The 11,728-nt window shown below is 39.7% G+C and overlaps 1 pseudogene; it reads right to left on the bottom strand.

The window, feature by feature from the left end:
- Positions 1–7,338: 7,338 nt before the first annotated feature.
- LOC105980406 lies at positions 7,339–11,270 on the bottom strand (annotated as a pseudogene).
- Between the last annotated feature and the right edge of the window lie 458 nt (positions 11,271–11,728).

Genomic DNA, 11,728 nt, shown 5'->3' with positions numbered 1-11,728 from the left:
GGTTGGCTTTGAACCATGGTCCTCCAGTTCTCAATCTTTTGAGAGCTAGGATTACAACTGATATTACTCAGGTATATTTACTAATGTTTTAAATAGTTGTACATTTCTATGTTGTTAAGATACTGACTATTTTGATTTTCATCTACACTTTGGTCATACACTCAAACAGAAGAATTTGGAAAGATAATGAGGAATTCCTTCTCTCAGTAAGGGAATTCCTCATCTCTGTATGAAGCACACTGAAACCATTTTATTTGATTACTGTAACCATGATACTTTTCTTTTTTTCTTTCTTTTTTTTTTGGGGGTCCGGTCATGGGGCCTGGACTCTGGGCTTGGGCGCTGTCCCTCAGCTCTTCAGCTCAAGGCTAGCGCTCTACCACTTGAGCCACAGTGCCACTTCCAATGATACTTTTCTTTAAGTCCTCAAACCTTCTGCTGAAGATAGTTTCTCTCTCTTTTATTCATCTAGTAGTGACTTTATTTTTCCCCATTTAATTGATTAAAAAATCAAGGTAACGTCCAATATAAATGTAACTGTCAGTAACTAAAAAATAATCAAGTGACTTTCAGTAATGTACAATATTGTATAATGATCTCTCAGCTCTATTTAGCCCCAAGGTAATTTCATCAACCCCCAAAAGAAACTCTTATTAAGCAGAACTTCTATTTTCCAGTGTGTGGGCCCATTGTCAGTCCAACAGTTAGCCGTGGGCAGTTAGAGGAACCAACCAAACATCATATATGTTTCTTCTAGGCAGTCATCTCAGCTAGGAACTCAAAAATAATGTTTTATGATAGCTATTATTACAAAAATAAACTTACCACGTATATATACATACACTTTCAAAATAACAAGTGTTTATGGAGATGTGAAGAAAGGTGAACAATCGTGTGTAATTGGTAGCAATATAAAATGGTATAGATATGATAGTTTCTCAAAAACTTAAATATAGAATTACCATATGACTCAGAAATTTTACTTCTGAATATATACTCAAAGAATTTAAGTAGGCTCTCAAAAAATGCTCCTCCTCCTCCTCCTCCTCCTTCTTTGCTTTAAGCTCAGGTCCTACAACTTGTTAAGCAGGTGCTATACCACTTAAGCCATTACTTTTCATTATTTTTCAGGTTGAGTCTGAGGCTGACCTGGACCATGATTATGGGTTGTGATGGTAGTCTGCCTAACTTTTTGTACAGGTTGACTTTCCAATTTTTATGTCTCAACTAGGTGTGATTACAGGTGTGAGTTATCATGCCCAGTCATCAAAGAGGTATTGTTATACCATAGCATTGCCACACACAAATGTCAAAACCCAGGTGCTCAAGGACAGACAAATGGATATATGCAATATGCGGCAGTCATACAGTGGAGTATGGTTCAGCTTTTAAAGGGAGAAGGTTCTGGTGCATGGTATGAATAGATAGAACCAAGGGCATTGTGTTCAGTGAAACATCACAAAAGACATATGCTATATGACTTATATTTTATCCCTACGATAACCAAATTAATTGTGACAGGGGGCTGTGGGGGGTTAGCATTTATTGGGTACAGAGTTTCAGTGTGAAGAAATGAAAAAGTGGTCTTCACATAGATTTTTATGCTGGGTACAACAACTATATAAATGTACTTAATGGTGTTGACTTGTATACGTAAAAGTAGTTAATATAACAATTTGTTGTATATATTACTGTAATATAAAAATTACTGGGAAGGGCCCAGAAGATATCTTTAAGGGGCAATTTGACTATCAAAAGAAAAAATGATTGCAGTCAATTAACACATTTTTATCTGTTAGCTTAAAATGTGGAAGTTTATGATTTAAAAAATGTCTTATATATCACTTTTGGCCACTGCTAGGGAGGCAGCAGCTCATTATTCTGCAATCTGGAAATAAATGTGGAAGACTTATGGAGAAAAGGCATATGTAGGGAAAAATAACGTTTACAGCTTGCTTGAAGAATCTCTTTGACCTTCCTGTTTTGGTTTTTGTTTTCACTGAAACCAGGTTATTACCTGGACCCTTTGCCAGCCCAACAGATGAGGTTAGATTTGGCCATTCAAAAGAAAAATAATCAAACATCAGACCCATTTGTTGTGGGGCATGAATCTCATCCAGGAGTACAAAAATGACTTTTTCTTTGATGTGTGGCTCTAGCTGTTGAGACAATATTATATTACTATTCCAGTCTTATTTTCTGAAAATAGAACTTAGAGCAACAAAGCTAGAAACCTTTTAAGCTGGGATCTGAGTAGAATGTAAAACAATATTTTTCCAAAATAGGCATAAAATCTCACATGGCTTTCTAGATTTTGCTCACAATTGCCACAGAACTTGATTTTTAAAAATATTGATTGCATTATTCTCCATAAATAAAAATACCTCAAATAGTAAAAAAAATAAAGCACTGGCAAATACTGTTTTATTAAAGATTCATTTTATTGATACCATAATTTTTTTAAACAATTAGTATTGACTCAAACCTCAAGTACAGGTAGTTAATACTCCTCTATTTACATGTCCCTTGCATATATAAATTAAATCATTCACATCTAATGAATTAAATTACACAAATTCAGTATTGATTGCAAAATTATTTAATCAAATTGTACTGAACACTCAAGACAACCACAAATTTAGTATAACTAAGTTTTACATAGCTTAAAAAGCAGAAAAAGGTTGAATAGAAATATACTGATACTTTAAAAACTAATTACATGTACTAATACATGTACTAATTTCCTGAGTGATTAATTGATTTTAGTATATGTTTCAGAAGTTGAATTCTTAGGATTGCTGCAGAGATTTTATTTTATTTCATTTATTTATTTTTTTATTGTGAAAATACTGTACAGAGGGGTTACAATTACATGGGCAAGATAATGAGTACATTTCTTATCAATCATTGTAGCCTCCTCCTTTGTTTTCCCTTCCCATCCCTTCCCATCCTCCCCCTGCCCTCCCCCCAAAAATTTGTTTCCTCTTCCCATCCCTTTCCATCCTCCCCCCCCGCCCTCCCACCCTTTGTTTCCTCTTCCCATCCCTTTCCATCCTCCCCCCCCGCCCTCCCACCCAATCCTCCTCCCCCCCCACCAAAGTTGTAAAGTTCGTTTTAGACATAAGGACTTGTACATCTCATTGTTGCAATGGGTCCACCTGTATCCCTATTTAAACAATTTGTTTTTTCCCTTTCCCTCCACAAATTATACCAACATCAAATACAGTGAAAGCAGGGGTTATACCGTGAGGGAGGGACATACAAAGCAACAAAGAAATAATCTTATAAGTGTGTTAGGAACAATCGTGTGAAAGAAAAAAAAATTTTGAATACATATCTTAGGGTTCATTCCCCTAACATCAACTTATCTGACCTTTTCTGCTTGACTCAGACATATACTAGTTATTGCAAATAAGGGAAACCATGGGATCTATGTTCCTTTGGGCCTGGCTTACTTGACTTAATATAATTTTTTCCAAGTCTTTCCATTTCCTAACAAATGGGCAATGTCATTCTTTCTGATGGAGACATAGAATTCCATTGTGTATATACACCACATTTTATTGATCCATTCATCTACTGAGGAGCATCTGGGTTGTTTCTATATCTTAGCTATGGTAAGATTTTATTTTTATAAGACCTATGAGAGAGAGGGGGGAGGGAGAAAAAAGAGAGGAGGGAAGGAGGGGAGGGAGAGTACACTAGTTTCTTCCTCTGACTGGCCCAGCTTGCAGGATCTGTTTAAGTAATGAGTTCTTGGTTAGAGCTCAAAATCCATTGGACAGGTCAAGATTTTTAAAAATGTTTATGTTAATTGTACAAAGGCTTTCATTTTAATATGTTTATACATTTAATGCACTGTTACTATATTCATCTGATGTTACTCTTATCCCCCTCTTTATATAATTTTTAATGGGCTCCATATTTTATTTTCATACATGGATAAAATATATTTTGATCATATTCATACACCTTCATCAGCTCTTTTAGGCCACCCTCTTCACCCTGGTTTCCACTCTAAAGAGTATATATTTTACACTTAACATACTTCTTTTATCTTGCTATTTTTAAGTCTAGATTCTGCATAGGAGATCAGACATGTAAAGTTTGTCTTTCTCAGTCTGATTTTTCTTAACATAATGGCCTCTAGTTTCATGCATTTTTTTGTATATGCATTTTTCTTTATGGCTGAATAAATACTCCATTTAGTGTATACATATATATGTTGTGAGTATATATATATATATATATATATACACATACATAAATAACATGAATTGTCTGTATATATACTATATACACATATACAATCAAGTTCTATAGTAATTGTGGGCAAAATAGAAGATTTTATGCAAATTTGAAACATTTTGTTTTGTGTTCTATTCAGATCCTAATTTAAGAGGTTTCTAAGTGGGGCATTGGTGGCTCATGCCTATAATCCTAGCTACTCAGGAGGCTGAGATCTGAGGATTGAGTTCAAAGCTAGCCTGGGCAGAAAGTCTGTGAGATTCTTATCTCCAATTAACCACCACAAAACTGGAAGTGGTGTTGTGTCTCAAAGTGGTAGATCATTAGCCTTGAATAAAAGAGCTCAGAAACAGCACCCAAGCCCCAAGTTCAACCCCATGACCAACAACAGCAACAAAAAGGTTTCTAGCTTTATTGCTGTAAGTTCCATTTTCAGGAAATCAGACAGGAATAATAAAATAATAAAACAATAATATAGCTAGAGCTACACATTAATTATGTGTATATATATATACCATATATACTATGTGTATATATGTATATAGTATATAGTATAATCAGCTAATGAATGCACATTTTTTATTCTTGGTAGATTCTATAGCTTAGCCATTATGAATAGTACTACAATAAGTATTTGTGTACAGATGTGTCTATTGTTTGATTGTTTGCTGATTTATATCCATTGGGATTTATGCCTAGGTTTAGTATGGCAAGATTATATGGTAGTTTTAGCTGTAGTTCTTTAAGGAACTTCCATACTGATTTCCATAGTGGCCACACTAGTTTACATTTCCTAAATCGAGATTTTAAAATACAAATCCTTGGAAAAGGCTTAGCCCTTTATGATAATTCAGATCTCTTTTTATACTAATGAGATTTTAAGTTCAATATCTTTCATGAGGTTTTTAGTTTTAAAGCATCATATATTTCCAAGAACTTTCCTGTGTCTTGAATTCTTTCATGATGAAGATAAGAGAATTAATTTTTGATATAAACTAAAGTGACCTTCACTCTATCAGGTAAATGCATAAGATGCAACATGTCATAAGCAGAAGTCAATTGTACTGAAATAATAATGCAGTTCTAGTAACAGGTTTTGAGCTGGACAGATGCCCATCACCCCGTAAATGCCCTTTTAAATTCCTCATTAAAAATCTATATGCTACACATTATTAGCCTTATTTATACAAATGAAGAGAGGAGGCCCTGAGAATGTAAGAAATTTGCTTAATGTTACACAGCTTACGAATGACCATGGCTGGAATGAAATCCATTGAACACACTGGCCTACTCAATTAGTGGCTTCTGTGAAACAAAGTGTATTCCCTTCAAATTCATATGTTGAAGTCTCAACTTCCCAGTACCTCAGATTGTGATTGTGTTTGTAGTCATAAATTAAAACAAAGAAGTTGAATCGATCTTCTTTTTTTTTTTTAAGAGAACTTGAACACACAGGGACACTAGAGACATGTACTATCAGAACAATGTGAGAACATAGTGAGGAGGTGGCCATCTAAAAGCAGAGGAAAAGGCCTCAGGAGAAACAACCCTGCTGACACCTTGGTTTTTTATTATGAGCCACTGAGAAATTTCTGTTGTTTAAGTCACTCAATCTGTGGTGGTAATTTGGTATCATATCTCTACCAATTCATATGTAAATCTTATTCAAAATCAGTGTTAAAATGCTCTCTCCCAACTTCATTTATCTAACTATTTTTATTCCCTTCCCTCCCTCCCTCCCCCCTCCCTCCCTGCCTTCCTCCTTCCTTCCTTCCCTCCTTCCTGCCTTCCTTCCTTCCTTCCTTCTCTCTCTTCTTTCTCTTTCTTTCCTTCCTTTTCCTCCTCCTCCTCCTTCATATTTTTCCTTCTCTGTCTTTCCACTGTCTCTGTCTTTCTCTCTCGGCAATCTTCCTGAATGAGAATATTTTTGAACATCATATTAAAGGCTTCATCCCATAAATACAAAAGTAAACCCTGATCCTAGCAGAAAGCACCAGACTGGGTTCTAGCAAAATAACACAGACTGGGAGATTCAGTAGTATCAGGAAATTTTTTGTTAAAGTATTGGAGTCTGGAAGCCTTCAAAGAGCAAGACGCAGCATGGTTGAGCACTGGTGAGGACTTTTTTTGGTTACGGATAATTACTTCTTGTATCCTCACATGGAGGAAAGCGTGGTAGAGAGCACTCCCATTTCCACCGCAAGGGCACCAAGTCCACAGGAAATTCTCAGTTATGACCTAGTTACCTCCCAAGGGAACCTTCCACAGATAGCACCACATTGAGATTAGGAATTCAACCTGTGGATGGAAGGGGTGAACATCCAGTTTATATTCTTGATTTCAACATTTCTGAGGTCTTTGTCCTATATCTTTTGACCTGTCTCAGTTCCATGTCTTCACATGACCTCATTTGCCCTGTGTGGTGGGCATGTGCTTGTGACAGCCTTAGTATGGAGGGTCAGATTGAAGTCTGTTTTGGAGATAGAGGACAGGTTGACATTCTGCCATACAGGGAGTCCTCTGATGACTCTTACTATGTGAGTTATTCCAATGGCAGTGATGTGCTTTCTTTTTTCTTTTCTTGTTTGTTTGAAAGTCATCATTTTAATCAATTCCTAACCTGTACCAACCCTCCACACACCCATAAGACCTTTCTGTTGAAAACCAGTACTTTACATGCCCAAAACTAACTCCACAACGCAACTGTAATTGTCTTTCACCTTTGCCAACTTCAGAGGTCCAACCTTAAGAGAACGGGACATTGGGTAGAGGGCAGAAAAGGGAAAAGGGCTGACCAGGGTGGAGGGAGTGGAGTGGTGGTGATGATCACATTGATCATGGTTCATTTCTGGGTGTCTTCCACGGCCAGTTAAAACCTTCCAAAATAAGGTCAAGTGACAGCAGGCTTAAATTTGCATCACAAGCTATTAGAAAGTATGCCCCATCTGTGGCATCCTAAGTATCTCGACATCTTCCCCATCAAGGGGGGTGTTGGGAGAGGACGCACCCAGCTTTAGTCCAACAGTATCAAACAGCCCTGCAGTCAGTATAACCATTGCCCGCTGTGGCGGTTCCCTGAGCCTGCCACTGCTACCGCTGTGGGGCCTGGTCTGCTTCATAGCCTTTTGTCTTCATATCATTGAGCCCTAGCTCCTCATTCTGGTCAAAGGTGCACTTGTACTGCTCCATCTTCATCTCTGGATCATCTTCAGGTACATACAGGTTCTACAAGTAACTGTTTTCTGCTGGATCATTCATAATAAAGTGGGCCTTCACCTTACCCTGGATGATCTGGTCCAGCTTCTGGCTAAACTCCTGTAGTTTATCCGACTGACCAGGATTGCAATTGTCACCCAGGGTGAAAGGGTTCTTGGTCACCAGTTCTAGGATGTCTTTCCGGAGCCCTTCCAAAGTGGTAAACTTGCCCCCAACAACTGCCATTCCTAGTCCAAATTCCAGCTCCGGGATTTCCACTCTACATGTCTCAGACTTAAGGAGGTCTCTTGTCATGTCTGAGGGTGATCCTGGTGCCCAGGGGCTCCACTGCCCCACCAGACTTCACCTCATTGGTCCGATGCCCGCAGTTCTCGCAGTTAGTGGCCATGATGATAACCTCCTTAAAGTGGGGGATTTGCACTAATTTCATATTGGTCTGAGCTGGAGCATTGCACTCTGGGAGTTTGTATTGAACTGGAGCCCTTCATTTCAGAGGTCTTCCTCTTCAGGCTTCTCTTCTGGTGCTTCTGCTTGGAGCCCCAGCATCTCTGCCTGTTGAAGTGTCCGGTTGTAGTGCGTGACCACCAAAGCATCATCTTTCCTGAGAGCATGTGGGTTTTCTATAAAGCTGTTCCCTGACGGATCAGAGTGAATGATCAGAGTGAAAGGTGAGGCCACTTGCTTTAGCGCCTTCGATTTGACAATTCTTTCAGCTATGGCATCTTCATTTGCTTTCCGTGTGGGCTGGTCCTGTTCCAGGCAGAGATAGCACGGCTGATCAATCCTTCCACAGTGGTCAGAGCTCCCTCCTGGCTGAAAGCTGGAATTTCAAAATCCAGCTCAGGGATCCGGGTAGTGGCAGAATCTGTCTTCACCACTTCTCTGTTCATGTCCTCCTGGCCCCTAAAGATCAAAGTGTAGCACACTCCCTGGTCCTGGATCCAGCCAGCCGACTAGTTCTCCGTGTTGCTCCAGCTATAGTGCTCGCAGGAAAAGGAGCTCACGATGATTTCTGTTGTGGTAACAGTTTATGCACAGCGACTCGATCTTGGTGGGCTGCTGCTCCTCCACCGCCCCGCCAACCGCCATCCAATGGTGTGCTTTCTAACTGACTGCCTGGCTGGTTGCTTCCAGTGGTTATAATTTTAAAAGGCCATGACATGCTTTTTCCAATGGAGTTCTCTGTGCCCAGATGTTTAATATAGGATTTATTATTATTGAAGTATGGCTAGACCAGCAACTCAGCAAATAAGCATTATTGGAAAAAGTTTGTTAACTCCTGGTTCTCTAGATGAAAAGGTGTCAGGCTAAGGGGATCCCACAGGGAAGCAAAGAGCCAGTCAGAAGGCAGAAGGATCCATGAGGAAGAGTGACAGAGAGGCTCCATGTTTGTTTCCATGATAAGGAACAGGCAAGGCATGGTGAGCAAGCCTAGGGTAGACTAGCTGGACAATTTTAGCATGTTCTGGGGTGTAGAGCTGTCCTTGAGCTGTCTATTCTTTATGCCTAGTTGATTAAAACTGGAAAATAGTAGTCTAGAATGATAGTCCCCAACAAACAGGTGTGAGGGTATGAGCTCTGGACTGCTGGTTTGTATTTGAAAAATGTGTTTGTAGGCTAGTTACATGCATCTCTAGTAACTGGCTACATTGTATTGGTACCAGAATACCAGAATAAGCAGATGGAGGACATGGGTCGTACATAGCACAAAGTTATGCTCCTTAACTAGTGATTTTTAGGGCATTTTCTATGCTGAGCAGATGTGCTCGCAGGAGACTGCAGTGTTAAGTATGCAAAACTGGGTCCCTACTCTACCACAAAGGTAAGGACCTGGTTTTTAAGGTAGATTATGTCTTCACTATTTTCCTTGCCTTCCCTTTCCCTTTTGTTTTCCCTTCCTTTCTTTTCCTTGTTTCTTTTTCTGAAGAACTAAGGATTGAGTTCAGGCCTTTGTGCTCGCCAGTGAAGTATTCTAACACTAGAGCCATAACCCTAGTCCTACTTTTAGTTTGTTTTCTGGAAGAGTTCTCATGCTTTTCTTTGGAGCTGGCCTTGGACCATGATCTCCTACCTACAGCTTTTGAGTAGTTGGGATTATAGGCCTGTGCCACCATTTGTTTTTCACAAGAATTGTGTGTGTGTGTGTGTGTGTGTGTGTGTGTGTAAAAGGAAATTGTTAAGGGATCACTTTCCTGTTAACGCCCATTGCCCAGAAGCCTGTCGTTTCCAAGGTGATGTACACTCAGCTCTCCAGCCCAGGCAGCCAGTAAGGCTCTGTACCCCATCTGAGCTGAGAGAACATCTTTGTGCTGCTTATCTTGCTCTGTGCTTTCTCATCATTGACTTCACAAGGCACTCAGATCCTCTGTGAGGTAAATACTCTATTCACTCCAATTCCTCAGATGTATATGAATAATGTGCCCAAAGTGACACAATTAGTGGATCAGATTGATTCCAAACCCCAGTTGTCTTTGAGCTTGCCATGCTGTGTACGTATCCATAATGCAAAGACAAGGACAGATCTCAACTTTTTGAGTAGCTCGGATTACAGGTATGAGCCACTGGTGCCCTTCAAGGAGACATTGCTTCTTTATTGGAAACTTATCTTAGCCCTGAGGAATCAGAGCTGTTGAGTTATAAATGCAGTTTTATTTGTTTATTGGGTCCTATTCTTCCATAGCAATAATGGATTGGCATATCAAGACCTTTTGCAACTCATTATCAGTCTGCTTCTGCCTGACTGGCTGAGTGGACATGAATAGTGAGGGGGGAAGGGACATACAATGAGCAGATTTTACCACCACTCCTTAGACTTAAGAATTCAGGAAGAAAAAGATTTTTGACAGTATATTCCCTGGAACCTCAACTCTAAGATCTTATTCTCTATTTAAATGCTGGGGATCGAACCTCAGGGCATTCTGCTAAGTATACTAAGTATGAACTCTATCTCTGCACTATATTCCCAGCTCCACCACCCAGGGTTTAGATGGGAGATGATGCTCAGGCAAGACACACCTATGGGAGTTTTGGTGATTGATTAGAGGTAAGAGTCTCATGGACTTTTCTGTCCAGTCTGGCTTCAAACTGACATCCTCAGATCTTAGGCTTCTGAGTAGACAGGATTACAGGTGTGAGCTACCAGCACTTGCTGACCACAAAGCTTATGATGGTGATTGTTTTGTTTGTTTTGTTCATCCAGATGTTCTAGAAATAACTCAAAAGCAAAGGAGCATTTGATACTGTGAGCTTATCTGTTTTTTTTGTCTGTGGTCAATTTTGACAGAAATTGTGTACAAAGTTGAAGGGTGAGTGAGTGGAGAAATCTTCCAGTCATAGATGGGCTTTTACACAGTCTGATTCTTGCAGGAGGAGGGCCTGCTATAATCCTGTGTCAGCATGGTTGCTGGAGCTAGAGCCACATGAATATTCATATAGTGTTGACAGTTGTCTTTTTCAGGCCCCTGATGGAAACCTAGGAAACTAGCCACTCCAGTACTGCAGTTCTGCAGCTTATAAGCACTCCTTCCATTCTAGCTAGTGTGAGAGGCTTGAAATAGGCAATAAAGGGCAAATACCCTACCCTGAGGAACTAGAAGATTTGTTTCAAGATTTATTCCTGAAACAGAACTGTCCTTTGCAGGGAGGTTGCATAGTGTGGTGGTCCCTATGGGAGGTCTGTGCAGTGCTGTGGCCCCTGTGGAGTTCCGAATGGTATCCTTGGTTCCAGTGATGCCTGCACGTCTGTGATTCCCCTGGAGGCCTGTACAGGGCTGTGGTGTTAGTGGTGTCCCACACAGTAGTGTCATTGCTGGCTGTTCTTCATGGTAAGTGTCTTAACTTGAGGAATTTTGCCCTCTTTTCCTCACACTTTTTGCTTCCTGCTCCTTGGCAGATTCTTAGCCTCACAGGTCTCAATAGCATCTTAGAAATCTGTCTTCAGCAAGTGCCAAAGCTCAACAGGACAGCTAAATGAGTTCCATAGGCAATGTGTATTAGATTGAAGTGGGTCACCCTCCTTTTCAACAAGGAGTTTCACGAAGATGGAATGTTAGGTACATGGAATTCACTATATTTTCTTATTTTCTACATGTTTGGCACTGTAAATCTCATAATCTGTTCTATGGTTTCAGTTACCTTACATCAATAGCCCAGAAATACAAAATGAAAAATGTTAGAAATAAGCCACTCACAAGTTTTCAAGTTGTGCACTGTTTTGAGTGGTGTGAGGAAATCTTATACCAGACATGAATCACCCCTCTGTCTG

This window comes from Dipodomys ordii, unplaced genomic scaffold (genome assembly GCF_000151885.1).
Source record: "Dipodomys ordii isolate 6190 unplaced genomic scaffold, Dord_2.0 Scaffold9, whole genome shotgun sequence".
NCBI classification, from domain to species: Eukaryota; Metazoa; Chordata; class Mammalia; order Rodentia; family Heteromyidae; genus Dipodomys; species Dipodomys ordii.
The sequence above is the reverse complement of the archived record's forward strand: the minus strand, read 5'-3'. Positions and strand labels throughout refer to the sequence as shown.